This window comes from Rutidosis leptorrhynchoides, chromosome 5, assembly GCF_046630445.1.
Source record: "Rutidosis leptorrhynchoides isolate AG116_Rl617_1_P2 chromosome 5, CSIRO_AGI_Rlap_v1, whole genome shotgun sequence".
In the NCBI taxonomy this organism is placed as follows: Eukaryota; Viridiplantae; Streptophyta; class Magnoliopsida; order Asterales; family Asteraceae; genus Rutidosis; species Rutidosis leptorrhynchoides.
Window position 1 is genome coordinate 167332655 of NC_092337.1, and position 13864 is coordinate 167346518.

The window sequence follows — 13864 nt, forward strand, 5'->3', positions numbered from 1 at the left end:
ATCACCTAAAACAATACCAACAGCTGCCATTTTTGCAAAAAATAAAGAAATTAAGAAGATCACCATCACCTAAACTGTTATGGGAGAGGACGAAGATCACACCACAAAAAACTGACAAACTCAAAGCTAACCACAGGCCACCAAAGATGTTTGTCACTTGTGGCTCGCAAAAACAATTCGTTAGAGATCTCCGAAAAGCAAGGAAAAAAGCGAATGGCAACCCCTCGCCGTCGAGAAGTCCATCTGGACGAAGTCTTCAACATCTGGTCTCATTGCGAGGTACTGACCTCTATATGATACGTTTTACAAACATTACATTCGTTTAAAAGACAAACTCATTTCAAAATATAACCTTTCGATACAAATGATATACGATTCCTGTAATATGAACGACTAATCTGTCATTGACTTAATAAACGTCTTTTTGAACTCGACGACTCGAATGCAACGTATTTTGAAATATGCCATGAATAACTCCAAGTAATATATTTAAAATGAGCAAATGTACATCGGAATATTTCTTTAATACCTGAGAATAAACATGCTTAAAAGTGTCAACCAAAAGGTTGGTGAGTTCATTAGTTTATCATAATCAATCATTTCCATAATTTTAATAGACCACGAGATTTCAAATATTTAACCGCACACGTAACCCGTGTATAAAATATGATACACATAACATGTGTATAAAAATCATTCATATGGTGACCACCTGGTAACCAACATTAACAAAATGCATCTAGAATATCCCCATCATTCCGGGACTCTCATCGGATATGATAAATCGAAGTATTAAAGCATCCGTAACTCGGATGGGGCTTGTTGGGCCCGATAGATCTATCTTTAGGATTCACGTCAATTAGGGTGTCTGTTCCCTAATTCTTAGGTTACCAGACTAAAAAGGACGATATTCGGTTTAATAATCCAACCATAGAATGTAGTTTTAAGTACTTGTGTCTATTTCGTCAAACATTTATAAAATCGGCGCATGTATTCTCAGTCCCAAAAATATATATTGAAAAAGCATTTAAAAAGGGAGCAAATGAAACTCACAATATGATATTTTGTAGTAAAAATATTTATACGACGGAACTGAACAATGCAGGGTTGGCCTCGGATTCACAAACCTATATAAATTTTATTTATATTAACACATATAATCATAATCGAACAAGTTATATATTAATATATATATATATATATATATATATATATATATATATATATATATATATATATATATATATATATATATATATATATATATATATATATATATATATATATATATATATATATATACTTTTATATATGTTTTATGTAAGTATGTTTAATAACAATTTTTATTATAATTACAATAATAATAATATTAATAGTAATGTTATTAATAATAATAATATAGTTCTTATAATAATAATAATGATACTAGTAATAGTAAAATGATAATAATGTTAATAATGTTAAAAATAATAATATTAATGTTATAAATAATAATAATAATAATAATAATAATAATAATAATAATAATAATAATAATAATAATAATAATAATAATAATAATAATAATAATAATGATGATGATGATGATGATAATAATAATAATAATTATAATATTCATAAAACTAATAATAATAATAATAATATTCATAAAAATAATAATAAAGATAATAACGATAAAATTAATGATAATTCTAATAATAATACTAATTATAGTTTTAAAATAATAATTTTAATAGTCATGATAATAATAATACTTATATTCCTAATGATAATAATGTTAATGGTAATAATAATACTTATCTTAATAATAATAATAATGATATGATAATAATAATATTATTAATAATAATACTTATATAATAATAATAATAATAATAATATTAATAATAATAATAATAATAATAATATCAATAATAATAATAATCATCATCATCATAATAATAATAATAATAATAATAATAATAATAATAATAATAATAATAATAATAATAATAATAATAATAATAATAATAATAATAATAATAATAATAAAAGAGTACAACCTTTGAAGACAAGACTTTAAAAAAAATAAACGCCTTAGCCCGGGTTCGAACCCACGACATCTAGTTTATTGACACCACACCAAACCATCCATCTATTCATTCATTTTCTGATTTAACTGATACTAATATCTATATAAATCCTATTTCTATTTCTCCATCTTCTTAAAAACCCATTTAATTTTCTTCATCATCATCATCTAATAACCATCATCTTCACTTTTGATTCATAGTACATCAACCATCTTCGTTAAACATCATCTAATCTTGCCATCATCATGAACACTATTTATTGTCTTCTTCACCGTTGTCCATCATCATTTAATCCGTTCATCATCACCATCATTATAATTATGATCATCATGTCATCTTCATAACATCATCGTAATTGATCACATCAATCCGTCATCATCACAATCACGTACTTTTCATCACCGTCTTTATCATCCTCACAGCTTGGCTCATCACCATCATACTCTTCGTTCAATGTAAATCATCACAGGAATAGTAGCAAGTGCGAGAGAAAAGGAAAAGAAAGAATAGGAGAAAAAAAATAATAATTAGCGGCAGTTGCAGGTTTTTAGATTGTGGTATCGTTGTGATATTTTACGGAGGTGGTGAGGTTGGTTTGATGGTGTTTGTGCTCGACAAAAGAAGAAAGAAACAGAAAAATTCGTTGATGGTGATTCGATGGTTTGAAGTGGTTGATAGTAGATGGTGGTGAGGGTGGTGATATGGGTTTGAACTGGTGGAGATGTAGTGGTGTAGATGGTGAATCCAAAACAGAAAAAGTCGAGTAAGGTGTGATTCGATGGTGGGGTTTTGTAAGGATGAAAAGGGTTACGGTTGTGGTTTAGGGTGATGGTGGTCACGATGATGATGGTGGTTTGATGGCGGCAGGCGGTGGAGGTGAGCAAGAAAAGGTCAAGAGGTGGTTTGATGTGGGTGAATGGTTTCGGGTGATGATGGTGATGGTAATAAACGAAAGTGGTAATATGATGGTGAAAGTGGTATTCTTCTTCATGGAGTTTAGGTTCTCGGACAGAAGTACCAGTGGCACGAATTTGATAATGGTTCGTGGTTATGTTCTCAACCCAAAATAGAAACAGCGACAAAAATATAGTTGTAGCAAACAAGTGATTCTAGTGTGTCTTTCAATATGCAGGAGGTATGGGTATATATATATATATATATATATATATATATATATATATATATATATATATATATATATATATATATATATATATATATATATATGTATATATATATAATATAAGACTTAATAATAATTAAAAGTAATCATATACTAAATATATAATAATACTCAGTGGATGACATGGAAGCACAGTAATATCCAAAAATTAATCAATTAGATACAGTTAACAGCCTCAATTTTAAATTTTTCTGCCAACAGTTTTCACGGAGTGTGATATTGTGTCCATTGCTAAACAGTTAACGTATAAAAGGGTTCCTAAAAATCCAAAATTATTAGCTTAAGTATAATTAATTATATCAGTCATTAACTGTTTGAAACCTGATCAAAAAGGTTCATTAATTATTTATTTTCTGTTTCAATTAATATGTACGGAGTACTAAATTTTGAACTAAAAACGTAAAAATATTTTTATCAAACCTAAATTATTCATAATCAATTTACAGTTCAACTTTTATTTTAAATCTTCATAAAATCATATTAGGTCTATATGAACACTAAAGAAATGTCAACCGAGTATTACAATTGTTTACCATTTAAGCTCGAAATTATTTATATTCAATATACTATATATATATATATATATATATATATATATATATATATATATATATATATATATATATATATATATATATATATATATATATATATATATATATATATATATATAGATTCATTTTAATAATAAACTTTATTATATCGTTTATTATTTTTTTTTCTTAATTCCAACAATTAATAATTTATTAATGTATTATTATATATAATTATTTATATATACATATCTATTGTTCGTGAATCGTCTGAAATAGTCGAAGGGTAATTGCATATATGAAAACAGTTCAACATTTTTGAGACTCAACATTACAGACTTTGCTTGTCAAAAATATAATATCGTATCGAGAGTTTGATTTAAAATTAGTCGAAATTTTCCGGGTCATTACACCATAAACAACAAATCGTATAAACAACAAATCGTAAAATAGGAGAAAATGAGGGATGAAGATTGGAAAACAGGATAAACTTAATGGAGAAGGGAAATAAGCAACGAATCGAGAAGAAAGGCATGAAAAGAGTCAACCGAACCTCAAGCGAGGTGTCGGAGGCTGGTGACAGCGTTGGATAAACAATAGGGTTCCGACAAGATGACTGAGAGTATGAGAATAAAAGTGTTTGAGATGGGTGATATGTGTGCAAGAGATGGATGTAAAGAAAGTAACACTGAAAAAGCTAAATAAAAGATAAGAGAAATGATGAAATTGGTGGTGACGCTAGTCGGAGAAACAATTCTGGTTAAGATTCAAAATAGAAAAAGTGAAGGTGGGGTTACCTAGGGAAATGTACAGAGAGACTTATTTGACCCACTTTGTTAGTACGCAAATTTTTGTGTCTTATTTTATTTATTATAACACACACTACACATATAATTATTTTATTTATTTTTATAGTAAATTTAATTTTTTTTGTTCGAAAGGCAAAATAATATTAAAATAAAAATACTAGCAAGAAGCTAGAAATATAAAGCGGAAAGAAAAATGCAGCAATTATTACGGTCTCAACTCTCAAGCTATCACTACACGACCTAACGACACACAACTCGACAAATAAACCGAGAAAAAAAAAACCCGCAGAACCATAAAACTGTAAAACCGAAATCCATGCTAGAATTAACCAACGAACGGAACCCGAACCCATCAATCGAATTTTGCGACCCTCACCGATGACCTTCGAAGCAACACCATATGCGATCATGAACACGATCACAAGACCCTATGTATTCGACTCCGAGCAAGAGCAAACGTCGTCTTCATAACCATCATCATCAACATCTTCCTCGTCCGCCATCATCCCCGAGAGAGTAAATCTTTGATACCACTTAATTTCGTCCTTATGCTTTTTACGAATCAAACGTTTCTTTCTTTGAATGAAGTTGAAAAAATGGTGTTTATCTTTTAATTTGAACTTTTTTTTATGCCGAAATCTAGTCGAAGAATTGTCCGCAAATGACTCACCCGATTTATTAACGCCTAATTTTTGTTGAGAAGGTAGTTTTGTTTCATGAGACCCACTAGAATCACCTAACCCAACCCAATTCACATAATTATCATCAAAACAAGGTTCCATGTTATTTTTAGGCCCATCAAGTGAGTCAGGCCAAGGACAAGAAAATAAGATACGCTCTTTTTCCGATATGAACGCATGCTCCGCCGAATTCTCCTCCTCGATACCTGCATCTAATTTATCAGATGGCGTGACATCTTGATAATTTTTATCGTTGATACTTGCATCTAAACCCTCAGACATCGTGATTTCTTGAATCGGGACAGGTGAATTGGCTTCTCCATCGACATTCGTGCCTACAGAGATGTCTGCAAAATTTTTTTGAATTCGAATCCATATCAACGGACGGTTCATCGACGATTGAATTCTGACCATTCAATACTTCACCAGCGAAATTGATTTCACCTCCATGTGAATTATGGATGCTCCGGCCTTCATCCATGTAACTACCATCAAGCATATGATCATCTTTTTCGTTAGACACATTAACATCTTTATCAGAAATATGTTTACTAGATGACAGCCTATCATCAGAGGTGGTGTTGTTAACATCATTGTTGTTGTTAACAACATAATCGAGAACCCCATTTGATGGATCGTTGCCTACGATAGAAGCTTTCTCACCCTCTTTAATAAATTTTCATTTATGGCGTCCAAGGAAGAAACAAAACTCAAATTTTTGATCGATTTCTGTTGTAGGTATTTTAAACTCGAACACTTTTCTGTTTATCTGCAATTCGATGTATTCAGCGTTCTCTTGAGTGAAGTTTGAAGAACTGCTAACATTACTATTGAAGGACAAACCACCATTTATTCCTGATTGTTTCCCCTGAGAGCACGAAGGTGAGAACTTTTTGAAGACATTGCAGCGTGATATCTTTCTCTCATGAGCTTTGTAAACCCGCAACCACCTTCCATTGAGATGAATAGAGTTTAGAACCTTGACAAAATCATCGATATCCCTTAATCTACAGAACCTAACAAAACCAAATCTTTGTCCGTTTGATAATCTTTTTCTAGCCAAGTATACATCCTTCAATTCACCGTAATATTTGAACACTTGCCTTAGATCAGCCACTGACCAGAAATTCGCGAAATTATGGAACATAAAAGATGTTATTTGACTCCCGTTACATCCTGTCGAGAAAGACTGATTTCAAGCCCTGAACGACACCCTCGAATTGTCACAGTTTTTCCCTCTCGCACTCTCGAAGAAACCACTTTCATGTTGGGGAGACCTTCACCCCTTTCCCACATCGGTTGGAGAGGCAAAAACAAAGGCCCATATATGTGGCTCGATACCTCTTCCTCACAGGATGCGTTTTAAACCCGTGAGGGCAGTTGAGTCATTGGTGGCTTGCTGTTCCCAAAGCGAACAATATTCTGTGGTGGTCCTGGCTTCTGTCTCCGTTGCCATCAACTGGTATCAAAGCTGGGGTTACCACACCGATATTGGGGGGGATTGTTGGGGTGACCTTCACCCCTTTCCCACATCGGTTGGAGAGGCAAAAACAAAGGCCCATATATGTGGTTTGATACCTCTTCCTCACAGGACACATTTTAAACCCATGAGGGTAGTTGAGTCGCTGGTGGCTTGCTCTTCCCAAAGCGGACAATATTATGTGATGGTCCTGGCTTCTGTCTCCGTTGCTATCAACAAGTTATTGTTTGACCTAGTCAACATCTGAGGGAATCTTTTATTTCATGTTTCCAGCTATTTTTCATCATAAGAGTGTAGAGAGATAGATCAAGAAATAGAGTGAAACCCCAATTCCCGTCTACAGTGACAGCAGGCCAGAAAACCTTCGATCCCCGGAGATCCGACCGTTGAATCTTCTTCATTTTTGGGTTGTATCTTCCTGACATCAGTGCCAACATTTTCAACCATTGAATTTGTCTCAAGTGGTCTGTAGCTCGAGTTACAGCAGGTCGAACAGTAGCAGAATTTTGGGTGATGAAATTCTTATTTTGTCTTTAATTGTTTCATATACTTGTTGATTATTGTTGTTCAAGAGTATGATGATGTTGTAAGCCTCTAGTTGATCTAGAGAAGGATTATTGTATTGCTCTCTTTGTTGATGATAGTGGAATTTAAGTGGCTTACTAGTCCCGTGATTTTTACTCTTGATTTTGAGGGGTTTTCCACGTAAAAAGTCTCGTGTATTTAGTGTGTGCTTAATTATTGTTTAGCTACTGATTCGGAACAGATTTGGTGACGGATTTGGGTTGGATTTGATATAGCTTGTTTGTTAGTTTCCTCATGGGTTCATACGGGTCGGGAAATGCTTGTCAAACGGGTTCGTTTCCGCTTTGTAGATTGCCCGTTGTGACCTATTTTCCCATCAAATTGGTATCTAGAGCTTAAGTTTTTTTTTATTGACTTGTGTGAAAGATGGAAGCTAATACAAGTAAAATGATTAGTTTAAATGGTTCAAATTATCATGTTTGAAAAGGCAAGATGGAGGATCTTCTTTATGTGAAAGATTATTATTTGACTTTTTTTACTGAGGATAAACCTGAGGAAAAATCTGATGCTCAATGGAAAATTTTTCATAGACAAGTATGTGGGTATATTCGGAAGTGGGTTGATGATATTGTTGTAAATCATATTACTGGGGAGACGGATGCTAAAGCCTTATGGAAAAAGCTTCAGCAGTTATATGAACGAAAGACTGGGAATAACAAGTTGTTCTTAATTAAGCAGATGATGGCTTTGAAGTATCATGATGGGACTCCTATTACAGATCACCTAAATGCATATCAGGGTATTATAAATCAGCTTGCAGGTATGGGTATCAAGTTTGAGGATGAGATTCAAGGTCTCTGGTTACTTGGTACATTACTAGACTCTTGGGAGACTTTTAGGACATCTTTGTCCAACTCTGCACCGAATGGTACTATCACCATGGAATTGGCTAAGGGTAGTATATTTAATGAAGAGATGAGAAGAAAGTCACAAGATTCCTCTTCACAGTCAGATATCTTGGTCACAGAAACGCGGGGGAGAAGTCATAGTAGAGGTCAGGGTAAAAGAGTCAATCATCGTAGCAGCTCACGCAAAGGTAAATTTGCTAATGTTGAGTGTTATAATGGTCATGAAAAGGGGCACACAAAGTGGTACTGTCCAAAGTTGAAGAATGAGAAGAAAAAGGCATATGACAATAATAAACAAAAGAAAAGTGATGGTGGTGATGATGATAAGGTTGAAGTTAACGCTATCACAGATGAGTTCTTTGTTTGTATTGATTATGATATGATCAGTCTTACTCATGATGACACGAGTTGGATTGTTGATAGTGGTACTACATGTCATGTTGCAATTTGTAGAGATCACTTCTCATCTTACACTCCAGGTAACTATGGATTTGCTAGGATGGGTAATGCCGGGTTATCAAAGATTGTTGGTATTAGAGATGTTTGTTTGAAATTTGACACGGGAATGGAGTTAGTTTTGCATAATGTAAAACATGTTCCGGATATGAGACTTAATGTTATTTCAATAGGCATTCTTGATGATGATGGTTATTGATAATGCTAAAAACGAACATATATTTAATAGCATTATCCCTCAAGGAAGACAAGCTTTTAGTTGCAATTGTTCTATTTACAAGTGATATTCGTTTAAATAATAAAAGGTGAAGACAAAAGACAGATTCGACGAATTGAAGACGCAAACGACCAAAAAGCTCAAAAGTACAAAATACAATCAAAGTGGTTCCAATTATTGATGAGAAACGTCTCAAAATTACAAAAGTACAAGACGCGAAACGCAAAATACAAGATATTAAATTGTACTCAAGGACGTTCGAAAATTCGGAACCAGGACCATAGTCAACTCTTAACGCTCGACGCAACGGAGTAAAAATTACAAGTCAACTATGCACATGAATATAATATAATATATAATTAATTCTTAAAATTAATATATATATATATATTATATTATATATTATAAACGTCGACAAACAAGAAAACAAACTCATGTGAGCTGATACCTACCTCCATGCGATCGCATGGCCTGGAGGCACAAAAGCCATGCGATCGCATGACCCTGAAAAGTTGGCCACATGCCTATAAATTTCGCAGTTTTGGTTGATCATAAAACCATATATCTATCTCTCACTCGTACACACACACACACACACACACACACATATATATATATATATATATATATATTAATTTTAATTTTAAATTTTAATAATAAGGGTATGTTAGCGAATGTTGTAAGGGTGTAAGTCGAAATTCTGTCCGTGTAACGCTAAGCTATTTTTAATCACTGTAAGTTATGGTTAATGTTATTTTTAAATTAATGTCTCTTAGCTAAGTTATTATTATGCTTATTTAATGCCGAAGTAATCGTGATGTTGGGCTAAATATTAAAATTAGGTAATTGGGCTTTGTACCATAATTGAGGTTTGGATAAAAGAACGACACTTGTAGAAATTAGACTATGGGCTATTAATGGGTTTTATATTAACTAAATGATACCTCGTTGATTTAATATATAGACTTATAATTTGACGTATTTATATATAACCACATACGCTTGACTGGGTACGGTGGGCGGGATATCTATAAATACCAATAATTGTTCATTTTACCGGACACGGAACTGGATTAATAGTTAATAGACTTGTTGAAACAGGGGTGGATTACATTCAAGGGTAATTGGTGTAATTGTTTACAAAGTAGTAAAACCTTGGACTACACGCAGTCGATAACCTGGTGTATTCATTAAACAAAGTATTAAGACCTTGTTACAATTCGAATCCCCAATTAGTTGGAATATTTAACTTCGGGAATAAGAATAATTTGATGAAGACTTTCGCACTTTATGATTATGACTGATGGACTATTATGGACAAATCCGTATGGACATATCGAATAATCCAGGACAAAGGACAATTAACCCATGGGAATAAACTAAAAATCAACACGTCAAAAATCATGATTATGGAAGTTTAAATAAGCATAATTCTTTTATTTCATATTTAATTGCACTTTTAATTATCGCACTTTTATTTATTGTCATTTTATTTAATTTCATTTTTAATTATCGTACTCTTTAATTATCGCAATTTTATTTTATCGCACTTTTATTTATCGCAATTTCATTATCGTTATTTACTTTATGCTTTAAATTAAGTTATATTTATTTTTAATATTTTACATTAAGTTTTAACTGCGACTAAAGTTTTAAAATCGACAAACCGGTCATTAAATGGTAAAAACCCCCTTTATAATAATAATACTACTTATATATATTTTTGTATTTTTACAATTATAAGTTAAAACTAATATAGCGTTAAGCTTGTTTAAAAGATCCCTGTGGAACGAACCGGACTTACTAAAAACTACACTATTGTACGATTAAGTACACTGCCTATAAGTGTTGTAGCAAGGTTTAGGTATATCCATTCTATAAATAAATAAATATCTTATGTAAATTTGTATCGTATTTTATAGTATTTCCTTGTAAAAAATATAACTTTTTTATACACCACCTCGCACACATCAAATATTTTTGGCGCCGCTGCCGGGGAACTACTTGCTTAAACACCGGAAGCGCAATGCTATATATAAAAAAAAAAGATTTTTATTAATTTTTAGTTTACTTTTATAAAAATACGCTTTTGTAAAAATACGTTTTAAATATACGAAAATATAAAAAGAAAAGAAAACCAAAATATTTATATATTTTTAATAGTTTGTTATATATATAAAATTATAAAGTTTCTTTATTTTTATTTTAGTTTTTAAAATTTAATTTTTATTTAAGTTATATAAATATTATATATATATATATATATATATATATATATATATATATATATATATATATATATATATATATATATATATATATATATATATATATATATATATATATATATATATATATATTTAAAACAGAAAACTGGAAAAAAAAATATAAAAACCACGAGGCCCGGTACTGTAGCAGCCCAACTCTGGCCCGAAACCCTAGCTCATGCGATCGCATGAGCCCTAAGGCAAAACTTCATGCGATCGCATGATCGTACCTGACACGCCACAGTTTGACCTAATCCAGCATTAATTACGGAGTATATTATTATTATTATTATTTAATTAAACCCTAATTAGGTTTTTATTTATTTATTATTTAGTTTAGTTTTATTAATTAATTTGTATTTTTAGTTTATTTAGTTTTATTAAATATATAAAATTAATAGTTTTATAAAATAAATAATATAAAAATAATATTTTTATAAAATTGTACTTTTTACAACTTTAAGTTTTATTTTTATATTTTGTATCTTTTTATTTATTTTAGCGTAATTTTTGTATTTTTCGCTCGTAATTAGTTTTAAGATATAGTTTTTGCCATAGTTATTTTTTATTTCTAGATTTTTAGGCTTTGCCGTAAAATCCCTTAAGTGCTTTTTCTTTAGACTAAGATTTAAGTGCTTTAAAATTTTGCGACGCCGTTTTTTTTTATATTTTAATAACTTTTTAAGTTATTGCCATTTGGGATATAGTATTTCTCTAAGCTTTAATATTTTTAGACATAACTTTTAATTCTTAGTTTTTAGTTCCTTTTTAAGTTTCAACGCGCTACGTTCTTTTTATTATTTTTCGACGCCTTTTATTTTTCGACGTTTTTCGACGCGCTCTTTTTCTTTCTTATTTTTCGCCACTCTAGTTTTTAGGACTTAGATTTTTTCTATTTCTTCTCTAAAATTTCTTTAAATTTCAACGAAAAATTATTTTAAGTGGTTAAATTGATAGACATCCCAAATTTTCTGCTTCGTAGTAATAGTTGGATTTGTTAGTGGCTGAGTTGTGAGCTTCCGATTTAAAGGGTTCTGGCTCCCTGCTGCATCTATTGGCTATTCAAAACGTGGGCAAAAGTAGAAAAGTCTATTAATTTGATAACTTATATAATTTTTATTATTTTTATAACTAATAGGATATTTAGTGAATGCACCGAGCAAAACGTTCACCACCTTTTGTACGTTCACCACCTGTAACTAGATCAAGACATCTAGCAAATATTGTCGCCGTTGATTTTTCTTTAGAATCGTCATCCAGTCAACCAAGAACTCCAATTCAAATTTCCGATAATCCATTTTTTGAACCCGACCTCACAATTGAGAACCCGGAGGATATTCAGGGACAATTCAGAGATCCTGAACCACTAATCTTTCCTCCGGAACCACCAATCATTCAAACAGAGATTGTTGAGGAACCAACCATTAAATCAGAATCCTATAGTGATTCAGATTTAACAAATTCAATCATGGAAAATCTGGAACCTCTAAGTATGGAAGACCAAATGAGAGCTAAACACACTGGCCAAGGTCACGCAATTACTCAACCTGACATAAATGTGCCATATTATGAAATCAAAGGACAAATCCTACACATGGTAAAAAATCAATGCCAATTTAGTGGTGCGCCGAAGGAAGATCCAAATGAACATCTTCGAACCTTTAATAGGATCTGCACTCTATTTAAAATCCGAGAAGTGGAGGATGAACAGATATATCTCATGTTATTTCCCTGGACTATAAAGGGAGAAGCCAAATATTGGTTGGAATCGTTACCTGAAGGAGCGATTGATACATGGGATGTTTTAGTTGAAAATTTTGTTAAACAATTCTTTCCGGCATCTAAAGCAGTGAGACTTCAAGGAGAAATTGTTACGTTCACACAAAAACCAAATGAAACTTTATATGAAGCATGGACCAGATTTGGAAAGTTATTAAGAGGATGTCCGCAACATGGTTTAGACACCTGTCAAATAGTACAAATATTCTACCAAGGATGTGACATCACTACAAGGAAAGACATCGATATAGCAGCTGGTGGTTCCATTATGAAGAAAACAGCAACTGATGCTTACAAAATTATTGATAACACTGCTTCCCACTCACATGAGTGGCACCAAGAAAAAGATATCATTAGATCATCTAAAGCAGCTAGAGCCGATTCTAGCCATGACTTAGATTCCATTTCCGCAAAGATAGATGTTGTCGAGAGACGAATGGAATAGATGACTAAAGATATACACTCAATACGAATTAGTTGTGAGCAGTGTGGAGGACCACATTTGACAAAAGATTGTCTCAGTATTGAACTAACAATGGAACAAAGAGAGAATGTTTCATACATAAACCAAAGGCCTGGAAATAATTATCAAAATAATTATCAACCGCCAAGACCAATCTACAATCAAAACCAGAATTATAACCGAAATGTTCCATACAACAACCAACAAGGTCCAAGCAATCAACAAGTATCCAATAATACTTACAATCAGCAAGGACCTATTTTTCAAAACAAACCACCACAAACCGAATATAAAAAGCTAAATTTAGAAGACATGATATCGAAGCTAGTTGAATCTCAAACTCAGTTTTTCACATCTCAGAAACAAACGAATGAATAAAATGCTCAAGCATTTAGAAATCAACAAGCTTCTATTCAAAATCTGGAACAAGAAGTGAGCAACCTAGCAAGGTTAAAAGGTGAAAGAAAACCGGAAAGTCTACCTAGTGATACA

The 13864-nt window shown here is 31.9% G+C and overlaps 1 non-coding gene across 1 annotated transcript; it reads right to left on the reverse strand.

Annotated features, from left to right (window-relative positions):
• Positions 1–12982: 12982 nt before the first annotated feature.
• LOC139850866 (small nucleolar RNA R71) lies at positions 12983–13089 on the reverse strand. The gene has a single exon (XR_011760243.1). It is a non-coding gene; the product is annotated as a small nucleolar RNA R71 (small nucleolar RNA).
• Between the last annotated feature and the right edge of the window lie 775 nt (positions 13090–13864).